The sequence below is a fragment of the Anomaloglossus baeobatrachus genome, chromosome 3 (genome assembly GCF_048569485.1).
Source record: "Anomaloglossus baeobatrachus isolate aAnoBae1 chromosome 3, aAnoBae1.hap1, whole genome shotgun sequence".
In the NCBI taxonomy this organism is placed as follows: Eukaryota; Metazoa; Chordata; class Amphibia; order Anura; family Aromobatidae; genus Anomaloglossus; species Anomaloglossus baeobatrachus.
The window spans coordinates 631,154,380-631,167,320 of record NC_134355.1 but is presented as its reverse complement, the minus strand read 5'-3'; positions in this window follow the sequence as shown (position 1 = coordinate 631,167,320).

Genomic DNA, 12,941 nt, shown 5'->3' with positions numbered 1-12,941 from the left:
GCCAAGCCGAAACACGTTACTATTGACGCGTCTTCCTGTGCATGGAATCGATGGAATAAATCCTTTGGAATTCTTCATGAACTTGGAGTGCCGGTCAGTTTTTCATTGTTTGGATCGTGGTTGCATTTCATAAGACTTCTGTATCACTGCTATTTGAGTGCCGCCTGGTATTTTCTTTATACTATTGTCACAGTTCCGATATGCACTGCATCTTGTGTGCCATAACGTGCTGTTATGCTTCTCCCCGCAAAGTCTTTTGCCTTGAGATGCTTGGCTGTTTTGCACTTCTGTGGAAGGTTGCTTCTCTGTACAGTGTCCGTTGCTAGTGCTGAGAGGGGCTTGCTCACATGCTCCTCGTTCCGGGTAATTGTTCTGCTTTATAAGGAAGCATGCTTCGCTCATAATGACGCCAGTCGTATTGCTTGAAAGTGCTTTTAGTTTCTGTTTGTGTTTGGTTCTGATCTTGGCTACTCGACCGTGGATTGTTACTGACTCTGCTTTGCCCACCCCCTTGACCTTGTCATTATCTCCTGGCTTCTGACTACGGACCTTCTCTTGATCACGTCTCTGCCTTCTCCCTGTATCCCATAAATACTCTCCTGCTATCCTGACCCTCAGCCTGTATCTGGACCTTGTTTCTGCCTGCTCCCCATGTTTTGTTGTTTCCTCCTGGTTTCTGATCCCGGCCTGTCTGACTTTCTCTCTGCTCACTCTGTATGCTAGTGTTTCCAGCACCATCTAGTGACAAACCTCATACTACGCCACATTGCTTAGAGTGATCTTCTGACTAAGGCTGTGTACACACGTTGCGTTTTTTACAGCGGAAACACTGCGTTTAGAACCGCAGCGTTTCAGTGGCAAATTGCATGCGTTCAGCTTTCCCAGCAAAGTGTATGAGAAAGCCGAAAAATCAGTGCACACGCTGCGTTTCTAAATGCAGCGTTTTGGATGCCAAAAATCGGTGCGGAAAGAAAAGCAGCATGTCACTTCTTTTGTGCGTTGTGGCTGCGTTCTCTCCCCCATTGAAATCAATGATGCGGGTCAGAACGCAGCTACAACGCAGTGAGCTGCTTTTTTGTTGCGGTCCGCGGGCTTTGTCGGCATACAGAACGCAGGCATTTACCTGGAAGTGAGGTCAAGAGGTTTCCTGTTGACCTCACTTCCTGGCAAAGTTCAGGAAAGCCCCCGGTGTCGCCAAAGTGCCCGCCCCGACCACCGAACCCCCTCCCGAAAATCCAACATGGCCGCGCGCACAGCAGCGCACCTGCCGCCCTACTCCTGTCGCATGTGCAATAACACATGCGACAGAAAACTGCTCCCCAGGCCCTGCCAGGTCACCCCCTATTCCCCCCGGTGTCCTCTGGTGTCCCCCGGTAACCCCCGTACCTGTCACAGCGCTGATCCCCCGCGGCCCCCTTCTCCTTCACAGTGCGCGCCGGTCACATCTGCCGAGCAGCTGGCGGCTTCCTGTGTTCAGTGTTAGCTGCGCTGGCTGCTGCTGCTCGGCACTGTGCAGCAGTGACCCGGGGAGAGTGGGTGCAGATTCTTTGCACCCACTCTCCTCAAATGGAGGGTCTGCACTACTAGAAAATGGGGGACACGTTCCCTGAGCGTGCCCCCCATATTCTATAAGGTCCAGAGGCAACGTTGGACGTCAAAAATGGATACTGCGGACCCAATTTTTTTTCTTTTCAATAAATTGGTGAAAGAGGATATGTTTTTGGGGAGTGTTTTTTCAAATACATTTTTTTTTGCTTGTCAATTGTTTTTGCTATTACTGTCAATTAGTTATGTCTGGTATCAAATAGACGCCGTGACATCACTAATTGCTGGGCTTGATGCCAGGTGACATTACACATCTGGTATCAACCCCATATATTACCCCGTTTGCCACCGCACCAGGGCGCGGGATGAGTTGGGGCGAAGTACCAGGATTGGCGCATCTAATGGATGCGCCACTTCTGGGGCGGCTGTGGCCTGCTATTTTTAGGCTGGGAAGAGTCCAATAACCATGGCTCTTCCCATCCTGAGAATACCAGACCCCAGCTGTCAGCTTCACCTTGGCTGGTGATCTAATTTGGGGGGGACCCCACGTTTTTTTTTGTTTTTTTTAATTATTTATAAATAAAAGAAAAAAAACAGCTTGGGGAGCCCTCCAAATTGATCACCAGACAAGATGAAGCTGTCAGCTGTGGTTTGCAGGCTACAGCTGTCTGCTTTACCCTGACTGGCTATCAAAAATAGGGGGGACCCTACGTCATTTATTTTAATTATTTTTTTTTTGGGCTAAATACAAGGCTAGGCACCCTTTAGTGCCACATGAAAGGCACTAAAGGGCGCCAGCTTAGAATATGCAGGGGGGGTGGGACGTTATATATATATGTTTGACATCCATTGACACATTTTATGCTGTGTGCCCACAATCAGGGTTTGCAGCGTTATGGGCGCAGTGTGTTTTCCCTGCGTCCATAACGCTGCGTTGTGCAGTAGAAGCACAGTGGAAGGAATTTTAGAAATCCCGTGCCCATTGTGCTTCTCTTCTCCGCAGCATAAACTGACCTGTGGCGCGGCTTCCCGAGCCTCAGCATGTAAATATATGCTGTGGAGACAAGAGTGTTCTCTGCAGGTAGCATAGAGCTCCACAGCAGCCTGAACCCAAATCATGGTCATGGGCAGCTGCGTTCTCCCGTGGACAACACTCACATCTCTGCAGGAAGGCTGACACTGTGTACTGGATGTACTGTGGCACTGTCACTGGATCATGTGGTCAAAAACGCACCTGAAGAAAACGCATTGAAAACGCATGAAAAACGCACGAAAAACGCACGTAAAACGCATGCGTTTTGATGCGTTTTTTTCCAAAATGCATTGTTTACAAATCTCACTTCTGCCAGAGGGTGCGTTTTTTTCCGCGCTGAAAAAAACGCAACATGTGCACATAGCCTAATGGTCAACAGAGTTGATTGTTAAAGATTTATCATTATGGGAGGAAGTAATGGCAAACAAGTTACTTAAAAGGATATGTATAAATGCCGAAGGTCAGCAAGATACAGTGGAGGCTATGAGCATATAATAAGATCCTTTCAACTAGTCCTACATAAAGCTAGCCAGTAGCATATTTCTTCATTTTTATTGGCCTTGCATATTCTGTACCAAAGTCATTCTCCATCAAACACAAGAGTCTCCACCAAGTCTACGTTCTTTATTTATACAGTAACGTATTATACAAAGCAGTGTCATATACTGTGCAAATCAGTGTCAAACAAGACCTATCACGTCCAAAATAACAACGCTCTTCTCAGTATACTGGTCTAGGAACCTATCTACTTAATTATTCTATTAGTGACTATTTTCCTATAATTTCAATGGACTTCCTATAAGAAACTGCTTCTGATCAATTGTTACTCATGCTACTAAGATCATCATATTAAGTATATACATACAAAGGAAAATGTAAAACATTCATGATACAAAATATGTGAACTATCCCTATCCATTGTTATCTGCAGCTACCAATCCTGATGCCATTGAATGTAAACACGAGACTTCTAATTCTCTGACTGCAAACTAACACCTTAAAATAATAAAATAATGAGAAACTAAAACATAAATTATATCAGAAAGTTGTCTAATTTTCTTTTCCACACTGATTACGTTTTATGAACATATACCAATGTGATAGAACCAAAGTGTCACACTGTGCTATGGGAGCACTGGAGCTAGCTGGAGGTGCAACTTCAGTGTGCAGTTAACAAACAAGCCCACTAGAGGGTGAAGGACTAGTCAACAAGCTGAGTCTGCAACAGGATGTCTCGTCAATAGCAAAGGAGGGAGCTAATTACGGTCAGGTGAAAGCTAAAGGGTCAGAAGCCGAGAGGTCACAAAAACAACAAGAGGGAGAATCGGAGCCGAGGTCAAGAGCCAAAATACAGGTCAGAGCCTGGAGATTAGAGTAACATACAGGGAGAAAGAGTCACAGGTCGGAACCGGGGTAAGACAGACAGGACGGGAAAGACTACGGGCAGTATCAGGAAGTCAGGGAACAGGGATCGATGAACAATACAAAGAGGACTGAGGTCAGTACAGGGTAGCAAGGAAACAGGTTGGATCAAGGTGCACTCATGAGAGCCAGATACGCACGCTGCCGAACAGAAACTATTTCTGGCGATGTTCCAGAGGTGCAGCGCCAGGACATAGCAGCCAAATCAATATCATGACACGAAGCTTCATTATATTATTTCTTCCTAACCATATTTGGATACAGTCTAGTTATAAGCACAGCTCTTGGTATGATTGACTATTTAGCCAATCAAATTTGTAGCATCCTAAAACTACAATCACACAATTTAATTGCACGGTCTGAGAATGGACCACACAAGGTTCCTGACCCACACTAAAGGGGGCTTTACAAGCAATGACATCGCTAACGAGATGTCGTTGGGGGTCACGGAATTCGTGACGCACATCTGGCCTCGTTAGCGACGTCGTTGCGTGTGAAACTCACGAACGACCGTTAACGATCAAAATTACTCACCTAATCGTTGATCGTTGACACGTCATTCCAATCCCAAATATCGTTGCTGTTGCAGGACGCAGGTTGTTCGTCGTTCCTACGGCAGCACACATCGCTATGTGTGACAAAACAGGAACCGGCAATGAGGTGGGCGTGACTTCCATGCGGTTGCTCTCCGCCCCTCCACTTCTATTGGACGCCTGCCGTGTGACGTCGCTGTGACGCCGCACGAACCGCCCTCTTAGAAAAGAGACTGTTCGCCAGCCACAGCGACGTCACTAGGAAGGTAAGTATGTGTGACGGGTCCTAGCATATTGTGCGTCATGGGCAGCGATTTGCCCGTGACGCACAAACGACGGAGGCAGATGCTTTCAAGAGCAACATCGCTAGCAATGTCGCTGCGTGTAAAGCAGCCTTTAGTCTCATATGTGTCTATGAGACTGCTCAGGTGAGGAGAGATGCAGTCAGTCCGGGCATTGTGATTTGGGCACAGAACAGTCTGTTAATATGACAAAAGCCTAAAAGTCGCTGCTGGTCTCTCTCGGGCTTCCCTCATAAATCTCCTACTTGCTCACAAACTAAGCTTTGACGGATGACTTTTGTCTAGGCAGTGCATATTTGTAGGCTATCACTTCCAATTTTTCGCAGTTGATCCCACACTTCTCATTGGCACAGCAAACCACTTACATACATCAATATTGAAAGTGCAACACCAATGGACAAGCCGTAAAGTTATTCAAATCAAAAAAGTACTAGTTGTTGCTAAGATCTGATACATTTTCAAGCACCTCTCTCCAATCTATGACATATGGAAGTGGTATAAAGCTAAATTGAAAACAATTTTTTTAGCTACATGGAACCTCAAAAAATCTGATTGAATCTTGTGGGATGATTCTGTGATTTTTCCTTTTCGTTAACGTGTGAGCTATCGTCACTTGTTGCAAACTCAGAGGAGCAGAATCTTTGAACTGAAAGATCTTAGGGGTGCTTCACACACAGCGAGCTCGCTGCCGAGATCGCTGCTGAGTCACGCTTTTTGTGACGCAGCAGTGACCTCATTAGCGATCTCGCTGTGTGTGACAATGAGCAGCGATCTGGCCCCTGCTGCGAGATCGCTGCTCGTTACACACAGCCCTGGTTCGTTTTCTTCAAAGCCGCTCTCCCACTGTGACACACAGATCGCTGTGTGTGACAGCGAGAGAGCGACAAATGAAGCGAGCAGGGAGCAGGAGCCGGCATCTGACAGCTGAGGTAAGCTTGTAACCAAGATAAACATCGGGTAACCAAGGTGGTTACCCGATATTTACCTTAGTTACCAGCCTCTGCAGCTCTCACGCTGCCTGTGCTGCCGGCTACGGCTCTCTGCACATGTAGCTGCTGTACACATCGGGTTAATTAACCCGATGTGTACTGTAGCTAGGAGAGCAAGGAGCCAGCGCTCAGTGTGCGCGGCTCCCTGCTCCCTGCACACACAGCTAAGCGGTGTGCGCTGGTAACTAATGTAAACATCGGGTAACCATACCCGATGTTTACCTTAGTTACCAGTCTCCGCAGTTTCCAGACGGCGGCTCCGTGCAAGCGCATCGTCGCTTGCACGTCGCTGCTGGCTGGGCGCTGGTCACTGGTCGCTGGTGAGATCTGCATGTTTGACAGCTCACCAGCGACCATGTAGCGAAGCAGCAGCGATGCAGCAGCGATCCTGACCAGGTCAGATCGCTGGTCGGATCGCTGCTGCATCGCTAAGTGTGAAGGTACCCTTAGTTTATCGCTCCAGCAGATGATTATGCACATAAGCTGAGATGTCAACACTGTTAAACAATGCGTGTTCCACTGGTTCGAGGAGCAATTATGAAATAGAATAACAGCAAGAGGTTCATAGAGGTGACCCTCTGCACAAAAAGATCGAAAGGTTTGAAGAATGTCACGTAGTGATCCTTTCTGAACCTCAAGTGCAATCAGACATCATATACCAAGCCTAAAGTGTTAAACAGGGTCTACACAAACCATCAGAATCTGGTTCATGACTATGGAATGTCTGACTGACGGCCTTACCTCCTTTGACCTCTTAACCTAAAATAAGACACGGACTACGTGACATTGGATGTCAAGGCCACAGCAGCCCCGTTTATTATCACCAAAATAATAACGCTTTAACCATAACATAGTAAATAATTCAATAAAACATAACCACCAGCAAAGGAGGGGGGGGGATTGAAGAGTACCATTGTACATGATTGCAACATCAGCTCCACCATTGGCCCTCAGCCGCAACACACCGACTCGAGGACACCCAGCCGAGTGTTGCCCAACCACTGCCCTGCTGGGACCGAGCCCAGCAGGGACCCACATTAACATGCCCCGCTGTGACCCAGCACAGCAGGGTCCCACGTTAACATGTCCCATTGTGACCCAGCACAACAAGGACCCACCTTAACCAGCACACAATTGCACCACCAGGGGTAACCCGCTCCTGCACTGGGTTCCCCCCCGCTCTTTGTGCAATCCACCGACTTCAAATACCCCCCTCCTTTCCGCCACAACGAGCACGTATGACACCTTGTATGTGCGAGTCCCGCCACCAAAGACCATCCAGGTGCCGACTCCACGGTTCCCTTTAACCAATACCTGGCTGTCTCCACCATCCAGATGAAAACCACCCCATTAAACTTCCAAAATTAACTGGAGACTCCAAAGCTCCCCTGCCCTAGGACCATCTTCCCTCACTTGGCCGGCTGCACATAAAACCCGGTACCCAGCCGGCCCCAGCATCTGCCCAAAACAGCCTGCGCGACCAGTCCCCAACGAAAAGCATGAGACGCCGGCCCTATCCCAAAAGGATTGGACGCGAACTCTGCTTCGTTGAGACCGCCACACTGCAGGCATCTTTGAAAATATAGACAAACTGACAATTGAACCAAGCCAACCTACCTTGATGTAACCAACTGGGAACCCACATGGGTTCACTTAATCTCTGACCCCCTTGTGGAAACACACTTTGTCAACCAACCAAGATGTCCCTAAATAAGCTGTGACACCCTACAAGTGACCACATGGCACTAACACTGCGACGGACAGACACAGGCCCAAGGCGGTTCTGCCTGGTGTCACAAAACAGGCCCCTTGACAGTATGGCGCACAAAACAACCGTGGTCGCTCCTTCTGCTGGGACAGAACAGTCCTTAAATATCCGACTACATGGCCATCCCAAGCGCAAACCGTTAAAACATCCTAAATGTCCCAGAGCCAACACTGAAGCCCATCCAACCAAACTGAACCCCTATACATTACCGCTGATCAAACATCTGTACCCCAAAAGAAGGTCCAAAACTTCTAACAGACCAGGGCGCCGCACCGCTCGAGTACTGCCCAAATATGAACCAATCAGGCCTGTGGTGCAAACTGCTGCATGGAATACCCTCGGTTAATATGATGCCTGAAAACAGACCCGAACACCAAACGAACAACAGACCTCTCTCCACAAACTGAATAGGTCATTAACCTGTACCCTAAAATTACCGCTGTAAAGCCCACCTGTGGAACACTCATAAAATCGCCAGAAAGCGATAAGACTTTTCATGCGGTCCAAAGGATCCTTGCTTCCGCTAATTGAACCCTGTACGTGTCCCCCCAGCCCATTGAAAATTATAACGACAGCCGTAATTCGCCAACGCTGTCTCTCACCCCCAACTCATTCAGCACCAAGATCCCTCGCTGGCAGCCGTCCGTCATACCTGTCACTTTACGACCATCAGTCCCACCTGTGTAAAGAAAACCTGTGCCTGGCAAATGGCCTGTTGCACACGACTGCCATCCAATCCTCAAAACGATACTAATTGCAAAACCCCTCAGTGCCTGAACCTGGCATACAAAACCCAATATGCACAAGGTCTGATAAGCTGACGTTGGCAACCAGCCACACCATGACATACTGGCTTCCCAGACATTCCCCCCCCAAGACAAAACCCATGTTGTGTCTCGAGTAGAATGTGTCCCCATGGCACGAAAAGCCCACATTAACATCACGGCCGTCGGTCCCAGGCCTTAAAAGCTCAGGCACCCGCAGCATCCAGTGGTACGAATAACCCATGCAGCATTGGATAACAGGCCCGACCCAAATTATCCTCTGCCGATGTGCAAATTCCGTCACCTCTCACTAACGTCAGTTGTTACACAACAAGGAAACAATCCAAACACGCCTGCTATTGAGAGGAGCCATGATCCCAGCCACAACAATATGCTGTAATATCTTAAACCGACCTGGAAAACCCAAACAATATCCCGCCATGACCGTTGGAACCCCGGTCCTCGTGAAATGATAACCTTCCACCCTCTTAGCTAAACCTTACAAATTCCAGAACCCGCAATATGCCTTCCACTTTGCTCACTCATATACCAACAAAGATCAATGTGAAACACTGCCAGTGCATATGCCCATCGGCAAGAAATCCCTGCCCAGAATGAAACCTGCCAGCAGCACCCGCTAATCCCCAAGGACTGCACACCATGCCCGAAACTATCATGCTGCTGAAAACACGAAACGATGGGCTGCGCCGCAACGTATACCGCCGATTGGGACTGAAACCTTCCATGCAAGCGGGCTTTACTCTAATGCCCGCCCACGGTTGCCAAAACGGTCACACCCCACCTGGTGTAGCAAAACCCATGCAATATTGCACCATAGCTTGGGCGACCCGGATGAAGCCCCCCGCTGGTTCCAAAGCCAGCCAGACATAAAACCATAGGGGGTTCGGCCAGGCCGCACTCTGTTATGAAACCCGGAACAGCCAAACAACCTCTAAGACAACTGAAAATTACCCGACTCTGAGCAAGCCGGAATCCACCCCATGCTGTATCCATCCACAAAACTGTACCAGGAAAGCTCAAACCACACCAAAACTGAAAACAGTGGAACTATTACCTTATCGAGAGGATAACTCAACCAGCGCATACTGCCATGCCACTGTTCCTCCTGTCAAGAACTGGGCAGGCCCCTGACCCCGGAAATGTACCAATGAACGGTATTAAGATAAGACACGCTATGACCCCTCACAACCCAGCTAGTCTCTACTGCGAGGCAACCCAACAGTCACTAGAAGGGGACTCCTCATAAACCCCGACCGGCCAGGCTCACTCCTCTGCAGCCTGCAACAACGGGCCCCCACTGCTTCAATAAACAAAAACACTTGTGCGCCACCCGTGGTAGCCCCAAACAGAGAAATACTACCCCTCCATGCCTCTATCAATGCCGCGGGGAGTATATACACATGTATATACATACATATCCCTTTTATTTTTTTTTTTTTCTTATATATGAACTTCATCTGAAATCATCGCACCTGGACCTTACCAAAGCACCGAAGTAACTGCCGGGTCCACCACTGCCATAAAATTAGACTAATGCAACAATCCCAATGACCGCGGCTAACCCACATGACATTAAACCGTCGGCGTATACACCCCCGACCCCAGAAAATGCAATAACCTCCATAATCCCAACAACTACTCCCATTCAACATCCAGGAAACCACCCTGAGCTCCAGGCCCTTGTCCTGGACAACCCGCAAGCATCGGACCACCAAACAATCCTGCAAGGCTTACAACCGTTCCCCATATCAAGCCAGGCCACAATGCCCGTACCAAAGCGCGACTGACTACCCGACAACCATAACACTATAGTTAACCCCAGCGCTACTTGCCAAAAGGCAGAATGCCAATCAGCACCTGAGCTCGCTGCAGGGCTGACAACTTGTAATCAACTACAACCTCCCAGAACCAAGACCTTTAAACCAAACTCCCCCACTACTATCAAACACAAACCCCAAGTATGCTGCATCACCAAACCCCCCCACCTAATCAATAAACAGAGTACGAGGTGCAAGTGAACCATAATCTTACCAGGCTGACTCCAAGGTGTCCCCGGAACAGCCGTCAATGATCCTCCGCGCCGAGCAGCCCCAGGCCCCGGGACCTCACCAGCTTCACCGGCAAGGTCGACCGGCTGCCCAGGCTGGAAGCCAACTTCAAGATGTTGCCGACCCAGAGCAGTATTTAAGCAGCTCCGGCCGCTCCTCCGTCATGCGTCTCTCCGTCGTCTGCAACGATCGCCGCTGTCCAGTATCCTACACCGGCCCTGCACTACTGCGTAGGCCGCAGCCGCTGCCCGGGAGCATGCACCGGCCCTGCGTGGATGCGCAGGCCGCATCTACGGGGTCGCCGTCCGGTCACATGACAGCCCCGCAGGTCCACCTCCTCCAGACGCCGGGGCCAAGTGATTGCGACGCCGGACCACATAACCGCGCCGCGGGTCACGTGGCCGCGCCAGCCACATCACCATGCCGACCCCGCGCCGCAACAGAGAAAGGCGATGACGTCACTCACCGCCTCGTCACTGTCCTCTCCCTGGCATCCTTGCTGCTGCTGCCCGGGATCGCGCACCGGCCCTGCGTGGACACGCAGGCCGCACTTCCGGGTTCGCCGTCCGATCACATGACCGCACCACCGGGCCACGCGACCACCTCATCCGGACGCCGGGCCAGGTGATTGCGACGCCGGACCACATGACCGCGCAGCGGGTCATGTGGCCGCGCCGCCCTCGTCACCATGCCGACCCCGCGCCGCACCAGAGAAGGCGATGACGTCACTCCCGCCTCGTCGCTGTACTCTCCCCGGCGTCGCCTCCGCCGACGTCCTCGCTGCTGCCCGGGATCGCGCACCGGCCCTGCGTGGACACGCAGGCCGCAGTTTTGGGTCCGCCATCCGGTCACATGACCGCACCGCCGGTCCACGTGACCACTTCATCCGGACGCCGGGGCCAAGCGATTGCGACGCCGGACCACATGACCGCGCCGCGGGTCACGTGGCCGCGCCACCCTCGTCACCATGCCGACCCCGCGCCGCAACAGCGAAGGGCGGTGAAGTCACTCACCCCCTAGTCGCTGCACTCACTGCGTCGCCGCCTCCCTCGGACATCCTCGGTGCCGGTGCTGCTGCCGCCCAGAGCACTGCTGCTGCCGCCGGAGGGGTCCTGCTGGGCTCTGGATCCGGCGACGGGAGCCCGATCGTCCAGCCAATCTCTCGCGCCAGCCGCACTTCCGGGTTCAGCGTCCGGTCACATGACCGCACCGCCGAGACGTCAGGACGCCGGGGGCACGTGACGGCGACGCCGGACCACGTGACTGCGCCCCGGGTCACGTGGCCGCGTCACCCTGGTGACCCCACGCCGCGGGAAAGGTATTGAGGCCGGTGACGTCACTCACCACCTCGCCGCCGGGATCCTCGCAGCGTCGCTCCACCGCCGTCCACCGACCGATGCCTCTGCACCTGGATCCAGCCGCCGTCGTCAAATGGGTCCCGCTAGGCCTCCGGTCCAGAGCGCCATCCGGAGTCGAGGTCCCGTAGAAGCCTGGACCTCCTCCAGCACACAACCGCCATCCACTGCGCCGACTTCACCTGGACAGGGGACGATTCCAGACGTCTTCCAGGTGCCGAATGACCAACCCCCAACAGTCTGCCCTATATATACTAACCCACACTGACCTACCCCTAACCAATCAAATGTCCCTATAACTCCTGTAGCCCCACCTCCTGGTTTCCCGCCCAAAATAGCTCACCTTAACCCTTTGCTACACCCTCTGGCCTAGCATCCCTCTTAGTCATGTTGCCCTTCCTTGAGCCCCTTTGGGGCAGCAGTCCGGGCTGTCTTTATATTGGGCTACAAACCAAAAGTCAAGTTTAATTTACTTCATGCCACTGCTCATGAAGACTCATTGTCAGAACAAGATGAAGATGGCAATGTAGGCTGGAATAGAAGTCTATCCTCTTCAGCAATAGCCCTACTTTTCTCTTGGACGGAATTAAAGCAGAAGATTGGTTTGGAGACCAAGTGGCAATGCCGTGAAATAAAGTCCTTCATGAAGGAACAAAGCACTGGTCTTATTAATGATAATGTCTGTAAAACACTGTGGAATATGATGACTCTATATAAATGAGTAACATATATTAAAAAAATACTACCAAGATTAATGTGTGAGATGGCATAGTGTACGGTAGACTGATCCGTATAGTCTTTATTCTGGTTACTCTAACAGTTCGGCATTAAATTAGTCAAAGAACCATTTTTTAACACCACACCAGGCCACATGTTACTGGACATCCTAAACATGCTATCATGGGCTATAGCATCTTTGGACTTGTCTCCCATCAAGGACATCTAGGACGCAATTGGTTGGAGATTGCAAAGGGAGCTGCTAGCAGGGGATCTTGATGATGTTTGTGCCCAAGTGCATTCAGTGAGGCAAATCACTCCTTAAACATTAATAACCTCATTGATCTCAAACAAGTGATGTAAGATTGTGTATTCCTGCAAGTGACGTTCGTACTCAATACTAAATAAATGAAGATGTTTTAAAAATTGTGTTTCCCTTTTTTT